The 12,396-nt window shown below is 31.4% G+C and overlaps 1 pseudogene across 1 annotated transcript in view; it reads right to left on the bottom strand.

Moving 5' to 3' along the window:
• The window catches only part of LOC148615893 (basement membrane-specific heparan sulfate proteoglycan core protein-like), a 30,134-nt pseudogene that overhangs the window by 8,419 nt on the left and 9,319 nt on the right, over window positions 1-12,396 (bottom strand). Inside the window, exons 4-8 of the transcript XR_015921946.1 lie at window positions 4,901-5,057; window positions 2,216-2,503; window positions 1,659-1,976; window positions 832-1,116; window positions 78-392 (exon numbers count right to left, since the gene is read on the bottom strand). The product of XR_015921946.1 is annotated as a basement membrane-specific heparan sulfate proteoglycan core protein-like (transcript). The remainder of the gene's footprint in view (window positions 1-77; window positions 393-831; window positions 1,117-1,658; window positions 1,977-2,215; window positions 2,504-4,900; window positions 5,058-12,396) is intronic.

The raw sequence follows: 12,396 nt of genomic DNA, 5'->3' as shown, positions 1-12,396 counted from the left end.
CATAGAAACATTCCCTATAAATTAATAATGTTTGTACCAAATAAATATTCAAAAACAAATAAATGAACTTGACATACTTCCTTGTACATCAAGGTATGTAGTTTCTGCACTTAGTGTGGTCCCAATTAGATTAGTAGCCCGACATCTGTAGGTTCCCTCATCTGAAAACTGGACATTATTTACAGTCAAAGAAGGATTAGTTGTAGTGGATCCAGTGTATTTGGCAGTTGATGTGTCTATAGGATCTGTTACAGCATTATTCTGGTTAGTGAATATCCATTGTACTCTCTGTAGAGCACTGTTTGGTGAAGATACTTGACAAACCATAGTTATTGAATTACCAACAGTCTGTGTATATGAATTGACTGGAATTGTAACTACTGGAGGAGTTCCTAAAAATAAATAAGAATAAGTCTTTAGTAAAGAGCTATAAGGGCAAAAGTAAAAAGAGATTTTTTAAATGCATAAAAAAATACAAAGATTTAAATTCTTTTTTAAAAGATTTTGAAGTTAATAAAAACAATTTAAAAGATTCCTTACAAATCAGGTGAAAATACCAATAAATACAATGTACATACATTCAACTATTCACTAAATGTATTCAGAAAAAACAATTATTCATATGGTAAACAATAATAATTTTGATGTGAATTGAAAGAGATTTTTTCTAAGAATTAATGTTGAAATACAAAACTATTCAAGAAAAAGTAATTAACTTCTGTACAATTACAGAAAACTTCTTATTTTTTATGGCTTCAACCTAATACAGAACTTATCACTGTTGACAAACTATTTTATATATACAACATACAATATACACATCATATTTACCCTGTGGATTGACATTTATGTTATCAGTATTTACTGAGACAAATCCATCGTTAGCACGACAAGTATAGTCTCCAGCATCACTCTGTACTACAGAATTGATAGTCAAAGAAGGAGTGTTAACATTTCCATTTGTATACCGACTGTCAGTTGCTGGATTCAGTTGAGTATTTCCTTTATACCACGATATGATTGTTGGATTTCCAGAAGTAACAACACACTGAAGGGTAACTGATGTTCCAATTGTTGGTGTATAAGATTTGATGGGTGCATTGATAGCCAGTTGTTCTGTAAAATGTTTTTTTACAGATATTCAGAAATAAGCATTATTTATACTGAATACATTTATTTCAAGGCCTAAAGAATTTGTCATCATTTCTTCATATTTAAAATTCTAAGTAAATTTCAGATACACTTATTTCATACAGTTAAGTGTAAAATAAACTATGTGTATCACATCTTGACAGTTACATACAAGTATTTAATCATAACATGTTCTAAATGATACAAGGAAATGTACCTATATACTGTGTGAACAATATGCATTTATTGACAAATATTATACAAATGACTTAAATGTCAAATATGCTTTATATATTAAAATGATTCGAAAACAGCTTCCGAAAAAGAGAAATGAACAAATAAATGCTACACTTTTTCAATAATTATTATATTTTGTAAGGACACAACCATGGATGTGAAAAATGAAATGCAAAAAATAATTATTTAGTCAAAAAACCCCCAAAAAAACTTATTTCATTGAAATGGCAAATATAGCATTTATTTTTGAAAAAGAAATTGTTTATCTGACCATAGATGTTAATACATACCTCTAACATTAAGTGTTTTACATACACTCTGTGGTGTACTGATTGTTGTAGAGTGAGCTACTTCACAACATAGCTGGTTACCATTATTAGAAAGAGCTGGGCTCCAATTCAGTGTTCCAGTAACTGTGAACGATCTCCCTCCATTTACTGGTGTAGACACAAATGAGTACTCAGGTGAAGTAAAAGTGACTCCAGTGTTTGTATTTTTAATTGTCATAGTACCAGCTGGGTAACCATTAGAGGAGGTACATGTCCATGTACCTGGATTACCAGCAACTAAATCTGTTGGTCCATTAAACACAGGTGGATCTGGTGTATCTAGAAACCAAATTTAGAAGTTTGGAAAGCAATAAATAAGACAGCTCATTACAAATAAAGTTTTTCTAAAGTGTCCCCATGAAGTAACGGATTTCACGAAATTACCAAAACACTGTGCTCAGTTCTCAACAGGTGGATGAATTTACAACTGTTGTTCTGGCCTATTTATTTCATTTCCTTCCTAGATTATTTTGAAGCATTTGTTTAGCTTTATGTTTTCCCATATACATCATACTTACAATGCACATAAACAAATTTGGTCGTACTCAAAGGGTTTTGTAGGACACCATTTTCTGCTTGACATTCAAACACTTCATAGTGTTCTTTTAGTGTAGCAATAAACGTATAAGTAGTTGTTACTGTAGATCCACTTGTTGACGAACTGACACCAGTTGTTATTTCTTGATCATCTCTGAACCATTTGACAGTCGGTGCAGGACTTCCACCAACAGAAGAACAACTCAAAACAATATTTTCACCTCTCACTATTACATCAGGCCCAGTTATAGAGGGCGATCCAGGTGGTACTATAAAAACACAAAGCATTGCTTAGTCTCAATTCAAAATGTATGTTATTCTTCTGAATTTTAAAAATGAAACCAATTGATTGTTAAAATTACCATAAAGAAACAAGATATGAATCAAGTCACGAAATATGTGGATCTAGAATAAAATTTGCTATCTTATAACATCTCAAGAAAACAGATCATAAATGAATTAAAGAAATTAGCATTGGATATTAATATTCTGAAATATTTTCAACCTTCAAAATGGCCAGTATAATTGTAAGAATAAATACAAAATGTTTTCAAAAAATGAATAGTTCATTTCTGATTTCTCATTATATATATATATATATATATATATATATATATATATATATATATATATATATATATATATATATATATATATATATATATATATATATATATATATATATATATATATATAAATCAACATGTATCGATAGAGTAATCCTTGTTCAACTTGAGAATATGTTTCTTTTATTTCAAGATAATATATCATTGAATACTAAACTAACAGTATGCATTAAGAAATTATGTTCATGAGTATAGGACTTCAAAAAAAAAAATTTAAACATTCTAACCTCCCCATCACCACAAATACAGTATTTGAAAATGTCAAGAACCATTCACTTAGTTATTGATTCAATTTGTTAATTACGTGTATATTTGAGATTGACAATACTATTTCCAAACATTGTAGCAAATGTCCTTTAGATAACCATAGTCACATGCTAAAACAAATCAGGTTAATATTAGAAAATTAATTTGTAACTAATCCAAGAACCAATCAGTTTAAGAGACACAAAAGAACAAGAATATTACAAAAAGGTTATACAAGCCAGAAACAATTTCCATATTCTACCAATAGTATAAAACTGAACTTAGTATAAAAACAGACTAATCTAATTCGACACTTTTTCACACCTTTAAGGGACAAAAAATAATCTTTTGTACTTAAAATTTAGAAATTAGCCTGACAATAATCTGAACAGAAAAAGTACTATTACTTTTGATGAAGGAGGCAGAATACTCTGTGATAAATTTATATCATTTTATCACTATATCATTTTTACTCTTTATTTAATAAAGTAATTCCATACATCTTTGCTTGCATTGGGTCAAAATGTACATCAAATGAACAGATTGAAAAACAGTCAAAAGAAATGACAAATACTGTAACAACAAACAATGTACCAAACAGTTTAACTCATTCCTTGTGGTCAAGGACAGTATTTTAGTTGGAAAATTAGAGGGTCATAATAACAGAAAACAGGACACTTCAACAGAAAATAGTTGATCAAAGGGCATACATTTTTTTATTTATTTAATAATAATTTCAACTACTTCCTAGCTTGAGAAAGAATTGCAATTTAATATTTATTGAAAAAGGGAGAAATGGTTTTTTGTATGAAAAGGGTAAAGGAATCAATGCAACAGACTAGCTGAGGCCAGAAGGTTACAGCAAGGCAATATTTTGAAGAAGTCACCATAGCTAATTAAAATCATAAGCTGGAATTGTTTCATAACCTTGTTGAGTTCTCTTACCCATGCAAATTGGAAATTTAGTTTGTAATTTATAATTAAAATGCAATAGCCAATTTCTGTTAAAAATACTGATTTACGTTAGTACATACATCAATAACAATAGAAGCCTTTACAAAAAAACAAAACAAAACAAAACAACCCCCTGCCCCCCCCCCAAAAAAAAAGGGGGGAAAAAACAGGATAGAGTTTACATACAAGGATATTTCAAAGAAAAACATTAATTTGACTGACTATATAGTATGTAGATATACGATTAGGGAATACAACAATATTGGCCACTGGAATATGTAGTAACTTACTGTTAACACCTTTATTTTACATAAAACATGAATGACTTAGGGTTGTTTAACAAAACATATTTGTCAAAAGTAATACGTTTTCAAGGTATTGCTACCAATGGCCAATTACATGATAAAGCAATTGAGATAACAGGCTTTAAAAACATATACAATGCTGTTTGGAAGAGAACATATACGTTATGCAGTGAAGGAAGGCATTCAAGTGATAATGTTCATTTACAAGACAATTTAGATTATTTTAATATAATGCTATAACTGTACCCAACTGGATACAAAAGGCAAGACTTTCCTAACTCCATTCGAGTCCCGCGGAGGGAACGACCAAAACTTTGCATGGTAAAATTTGTGGCTGGAACATCGGGCAGTCTGATGATACCTATATATGTGAATTTGCCGAAAAAAGAAAGTTCGAAGAATCAAAAATATTTTTTTTGGTCAGTTGAAAGGTAAATGTTACATACAATACTTTTCATACATAACATATATTGCATCTTAATTGTTTACATTGTAAACTACACACTTTTGTCACATTTTATGAACTATAGTATACCTTGCGTTAAAACTGGATATACGGTGCAGACATTCAATATAACAAAGAAGAACTGTATTTTGCATGCTAAAGGTAATACACTCATTTTGATGTCTTTTGTCCTATGCATTTTATCACATTATGCGGTCTTTTTAGTCTCTTTAAGTACATATGTTGACTATAAATAAAAAATGAAAGTTCGGAATTAGCTAAGTTGGTTCAAACAGTTTAAAGTGCAGACGGATAAAGTAAAAACCGAAAAGGCATAGTTGTTACTTCAGTTTAAAAAAAAGTATTCGCTATCGCCATACAAAATCTTACGTCATCTAATTTCTTCTATGAAAACTCACATATGTGTTTATCGATCAATAAGAAACACAAAAGATAGGGGACACAAACAAATACAATTACAATTTTTTAACGATTTAATTGTTTTTTTTTTGTTTGTTTGTTTGTTTGTTTGTTTTGTTGTTGTTGTTGACACAAGAATAATAGGGTCGACATATTTTGATTGCCACTAGAGAAAGGGGGATGGGTAGGCTCGGGCAATTTAGCCTCCTGTGTCGGGAAGCAAAGGTTTCTACTTCTATCGAATACCACAGCAGGGCTCTTTAACGTGCGAGGAACGTGGCATCTTTCCCAACACGGTGCATCACAATGGTATGCAGTCATGTTTTCCGTATTATAGCCTGACAATCCCAGCATGTAACACGCCAGGGGTATCCCATTCCACCACCTGGGGCACACATTCCAGTTGCTCTGTGGGCAGGCAGGCTTTTTTTCTGTTGTTGTTGTATTTGTCATAGAATATTTTAATGAGCTTAATGATTTTGGTTGGAACTACATATGCTCTTAGAATGTCCCATATATATTATCTTGTTACATTGAATGGTTCTCTGTTCGATTAGGCATCAGACAGGGATGTGTTATCTCCGGTCCTTTTTGGAAATTTTTACATTGGAATCAGATTAATGGACTGCTTTTTTTCTTTCACAAACTTGGACAGTGTGATAAGCAACGATCATGTGACAAGCAGGGACATCAAAGCTGAGCAAAGTAAGACCATCATTCTATCAGCTAAGAGCAATCTGGCGATCAACATCATTGAGCAGAAGGTCCGAGCTCAGACACTAAAACAGCGATGTAAAATAAGTATTGCTCAATGTCTCTGAGTCTTGGAGAATAATCCAAAGTGACTTTAACAAAAAGAATACCTTTTCACATACATGCTTATAATAAATCTCTAAGATTTCTCTCCAGCAGAGACCTCATTTGTGTAATTTATATTCAGTTTCTTTATTTCCGTTCTAACAAGGGTCTCAGACCTTTTTGAACTGATTTTTGTGGGGTTGTGATCACGTCACAGTACTTTAATCCCGCCGAATTTTTGTGCCTGTCCAAAGGCAGGAATTTCTGGCCATTCTACGAAAACCAATTGATGGCCTTGGGCTTACATTTTTATCCAGGTGGAGTTGTTGTCTCTTTGACATATGCAACATATTAATTCTCGGTATATGTATTTATTTACTCAGGTTATAATACTATCCAAAATAAAGTAAAAGTGAAAAAGATGATGAAGAAGTCCCCGTTCTGTTACCATTGATTTTGTTACCTCCGTTGTCGGGGCCTCTTGTCATAATATGAGATGACATCTCAAATAAAAATCAGAGAGGAAATCAAAACAGGAAGTGGAAGTGGAAGTGGATAGGGCATATGTTAAAAAAAGGCGCCAAACAACATCGCTAGAGTGTCACTAAGATAAACTCTAAATTCTATCGTTCTACCCCTGAGCTAGGCGGTTTCCGTAAACCCTGTTTCTATCAAAGTCGAAACATAAGACGTATTCGACCATATATAACTTAAGAATGCCTGTAAAACGTTGGTGTGCTCATTAGTTACTTTTAGACTGGAATACGGAAATGCATTATTATATGGCGTCAACAAAAGTTTATTAGCAGAACTCCACGGCAGCAAGACTTGTTACGAGAACTAAGAAGCATGATCATATCACACCTGTGATAATAAGTCTTCATTGTCTACCAATACAGTATCGCTGTCAGTACAAAATTTGACTTTATGTATTAAAAGCATCAGCATACCTCCAAGAACTGATTTGTTTGTATAGTACCCCTTGATCTTACGTTCAGATAATGGTAATCTTCTGCAAGTACAAACAGTTCGAACACAAACTTACGGCGAGAGCCGATTCAATAAATTAGAAGTAACCCTCTGGAACAATCTACCTACTGAACTATGCAATGTAAGATTGCTGGATGTTTTTTAAAAAGGCCCTTGAAACTCACCTGTTCAAACTCGCTTTTTTGACATTTACTTTTTACTTTTATTTTTTACTTGTCGCCCTTGAATGAACTTGAATGACTAACCTAAAAATTTTTATCTATCATATTTCAGTGATTATTTTAATATTTTATTGTATAAATTTTGAACATTGATATTTATGTTGTGTAAGCACTTCATTTAAGCTTTTATCTTATTTTATATTTTATAGATTGATTCATATATTATTCATGTCTTCTTTACTTTTTGTCAAATAGAAATCTAATTCCATTGCTTTCAGTCATTAAAAATTTTATTTAACTTTCTCTGCGTTTAAAGTTAACGTAATGTTCAACATGACATGCTGATAATATACTAATAATTTTAAAAATGTTTTACGTAATTTATTTTTTGACTCAAGTGTTGATTTTATTCATTGTGGTTTTTCATTTGATTATTTTTGATGTGTATCCTCTTAATAATTTTATCTATGCAATTGTGGTCAAAATTGTTATATATGCTATAAATTTTTATATATTGATATATTGTGAATGTATTTCATATGTTTTTTTAACATGTAAAGCGCTTAGAATAATGGTATAACTAGATCATGCGCTATACAAATATAGTGTAATAATAATAATAATAATAATAATAATAATAACAATAATAATAAACCACGATCTAAAAGAGGGACAAGAAGTCATTTTAAGTATTCGGCTTAGAATTGGTTCCATCAAAATAAAACATTTTTTTTCTTTTGTCCTAGAGTCTGATTCATTTAGGTTTTGAAATGTTTAAAGCGAAAATGCCTTATTTTCGTTATAAATATTTCTGCTTACAAACCTGTAAAATAGATATTTTTCAGACTTTTTGAAGATTGTCCTTATTATTATTATATTTCACCAGTCATTTTTTTACGATAAGTATGTTCTTGACACAACATAACTTATTATAAGAAATGTACATGCCATTGTTATGCAACTGTTTTATTATTTTTTAGCATATTTATTTATAGCTATTAATTTAAAACTGTAGAATTTACCATAAGGTACTTGATATTCTACAAGTTTTATTGAGGTCTTTAAAAATAAGATTTTCATGAGAATTTTTTGCATTTTTGGAAAACACATTTCGTTTTGTGAACTCTGACACCATTCACCGAAAACAAAATCATTATTAAATAAAGAAGTTTCTCATCACCCCTAATGCAAAATTTCATACTAACATTATCACATCAATTGAATTAGTGTTAAGGTAAAAGGAAACGCTCAGATACATGTAAACAAAACTAGAACCATGTGGTGTTGGTATATTTTTAGCTTGACATGTGTTCAATCTTTTAAATGGATTTTGATTTTTAAAATAGGTTATTACATGTCATGCTTAAAAAGGACCGAGAGCACATGTTACACGTACATGTATGATGTTTAAAATGTTTTACCCAATTTGTTAGGAATTTGGACAAATCTATTTTTTAATTTTCTTTTTAATCCAATATAAATCAAATGGACAATACCTGTGAACTTATTTGCATAAAACTATAGGTCAAACCCTTTTTTACGGATAAGATACCTAAAATCGTCATACTTACCTCACTAAAAATTTCAAATCTTTAGTAACATTTTGGAGCAGAATTATGTTCCGTGAATACCAGGCTTTAAAACTATGCGTGACTGCAAAATATGCTGAAATGCATCAATGACAAATCATATTTTGGTCAACAAAAAAACCCTTAGGGGGAGAGGGTACACTTTCCCATCGTCTACTACTTTTAGTTAAAACAATGTGAGTTTCCAAAATAACCATTTTTCACCAGTTATTTTGTTAGAAAAGAACAAAATCAGCCAAAACCTTTATTTTCTATGTTTTAATTTTGCTAAGTTTTGTTTATACAATGGTAAATTCACTGCTTCTTCTTCAATCGTAAGGCACCACTTATTCAAATCAAATGCATAACAATCACGGTCATAGCCACAATTATCAATGAATATAAAAAATTAATTTTGATTGGTAGAATTTTGGTCAGAATTACTCTTTAAAGTTTTTCGGGTTTTAAAAAACAGTTTCAATACAAATCAATAGCTGCACCATGCGCGCATGGTTAATCTATCTCTATGATCGAATTAAAGGGTGGCTTGTGACAAAATAAACTCCAAAAATGCAAATAGTCCCAAACGTTCTGAATCTTAATATCAAAATATCTCCTTATGACGTACAGACCGGTAGAAAAAAAATCAGTTAATGAACAACTCAATCTACGGTGCGACGTATGAAAAAGGCCTGGAAAAAAATGAAAAAGTACCATAGCTCTAAAAATAACAATAGAAATTTCGCCAAGATGTATAGACCTCCAAACATTAACCTCAAACAACAGAAATAGTTTGAAGAAATTTAAAATTTCGTTTCCAAAATATAGGATGACATGAAAATTATTGACCCTCCCTTTTTTTAAACAAAGTCTCAAAACTCTGGAATTTTCTCCCAAAACTATACAGAACGTTATAACTTAAAAAAATTATTTGTGTAAAGTTTGTGCTTTACTACAAGGAGTATTCAAATGGTGGTGCAACATATGAAAAACAATTAATCTAGATAACATGAGAAAGTCAATGTCTTGAAAATAAAAATAGGATTTTCACCAAATTATATAGAGACCTTCGAACAGCATTTAAACATTTGCAACAAACATTAAACGTTTCATTTCAAAAATATTGGATGCCATGTATAATATTGTCCTCCCCTTTTTTTAGATTACGAATTACAAATCATGCATTTAAACTGATATTTTTTCCTAAAATGAATACAGACCGTAGGACAAACGTTTCAAACACATGTATAAAGTTTAAAGTTTATTGAACAAGGGGTTCTTAAGTCACAGAATAATCAGATGAATATGTGTATACAATAATACAACACGTCCTTGATATTTGTATAAAAAATGTTGTTTTTTTTTTGTTTTAAGTATCATATTCGATTTTTGATATTGAATTAGAGAGGCACTTGTCATGACTAACTTTCACATTATATTATGATATTGTTTTATTAAATCTATGTTCATTATTATTATATTCATTTGATGTGTTGGTATATTTATGAGCTGAGTAAATTACATATTCATGTTGATATTTACTTTTCAGTGTGCCCCGTGCAGGTCCGGGTGTTAAAAGATTAGGCATGCAGCAGCGCTAAGCTTGTCGTATAAGGCGACTAAATAGTGCTCAGAAAACTAGTCGGGGGCTAGGCGCTCTGCCAACAGAGCAACTGGGATGTGTGCCCCAGGTGGTGGAATGGGGTACCCCTGGCGTGTTACATACTGGGGTTGTCAGGCTATAATACGGAAAACCTGACCGCAAACCATAGTGGTGCACCGTGTTGGGAAAGATGCCACGTTCCTCGCACGTTAAAGAACCCTGCTGTGGTATTCGATAGGAGTAGGAACCTTTGCGCTCCGCCACAGGAGGCTAAATTGCCCGACCGTACCCATCCCCCCTTTTTCCAGTGGCAATCAAAATTTGTCGACCCTATTATCCTTGTGACCCATCCTTTTTTTTCATTTCATGTTCATTTTATCATCTATTTCATGTTCATTGTCTGAATATAGCTGAAATATTGCTGCTCGGACGTTAAACACCAAACAAACAAAACAAAAACTTTTCAGTGTAGCTGTAGCCACCTATTAATATTCAGTTTGGAATGATTGGTCAAGTGAAATCTTTTATGGTTTTTTTTTATATCAGGTATATTCTGTAGCTTCACTCTGTGTAATTTGACTGTTTGGGTCACATGTAGTTTGTGGGATTCTTTTGTGATAGGTGATTTTCTTCACTGTCAATTAAATTTTGGGTTAGGCATGTTTTTCTTTTACATTGGTACTTGGGAAATTTGTGTCTTGTTTAGTAGTTTTCATTATTATACCGACTTTATAGAGTGGGGCTATATTGCAATCACCTTTTCTGTCAGTCCGTCATGTTTTTTAGGAAATAATTTCATAGCTTCTATCACTTACAGTTCTAAGATATTAAGTATATTTTTTGCATGATGACTTGTACTGCGTCGCCTTTACTCCTGCTTCCACTAAAATGGTTAAATGGAAGAGTACATTTTGTATTCTTAGCACGACGCTTAAGCTATTCTACAATTGTTCAGACGAATTTAAGCTAAACTTATCCCTCTGAATACTAATGTAAAAGTTTACACGAAGACTTCGTTTTATTCATTCGTTTGGAATATAATTTAGGTACCAGTCTGTGTAAGAATCAGTCAATGAGATGCATATTATAATTCTCGATTTGGTCTATTTTGCTCAAATATATTCAATACTAGAAAACAACCGAAAATGAATTTAAATGTATCATGAAGCATATGTTACGATTTTATTCCTTGACTGGATATGCATGAAAAAAATGCGGGAAATCTTTTTCGCCATTTTTCCATAGTGCATTTCAACTAAATTTGACCTATCAATATCTTCAAAAGGCAAATTTTACAGACAATTTGATAGTTACTTCAAGAGGTTATCAGTTATAACTACTTTAGGCGAGTACCGAACAAGGAATTTCGAGGTTTTTAATGCACCTATCTAACACACGGCTATATTACATATCTTTGGAAAGGTCTTTAATCGTACTTTCAGAATTGCTTGGTTGTGAAAATGGGAAGTGGTCACATTTTTTTAAATATTGCAGTGACAGTAAAAATGACTATTTCAAAATCCTATAACAATTAAATAAAAACGTGGTTTAAAAATAAACCATATTTTAAAATTATATTAAAATTGCTTTTTAATCAATTTAAATCTTAGCTTTATTCATTTTTTAAATTTACCTTCTAGAAAATCTTTAGAATTTAGGAAAAAAACGCATTATTTAGTAAAAAAAACCAAAATCTTTTGGGGATTTCCATATTAAATGACCGGCATTTTTTTTCTTGCCTTATAAACATAAAAAAACTTATGTTTTCGTCACAAGAATATATTTATCTATTTTTGTAAACCTACCATCGTGGTTGATTCGTCCTTTTATTGCTCGAAATGCTGTTTTCTTTAACTCAAAAAACTCGGGAAAAGGTGTTTATTATATCCAACGAAAATTTGCGGATATTTGATGTTTTGGTACGTTCAAGTATCTGTCCGTACGTCCGTACTTGTGTCCGTGCGTCTGTCATAACGTGTTGTAGGCTAGGTAACGCTTCCTTTTTTTACCGATTTAGTTCAAACTTAAATGAATGCTTAGTAACAA

Source organism: Perna viridis, chromosome 5, assembly GCF_037379345.1.
Source record: "Perna viridis isolate PV_CMFRI_1.1 ecotype Kerala chromosome 5, ASM3737934v1, whole genome shotgun sequence".
Lineage (NCBI taxonomy): Eukaryota > Metazoa > Mollusca > Bivalvia > Mytilida > Mytilidae > Perna > Perna viridis.
The sequence above is the reverse complement of the archived record's forward strand: the minus strand, read 5'-3'. Positions and strand labels throughout refer to the sequence as shown.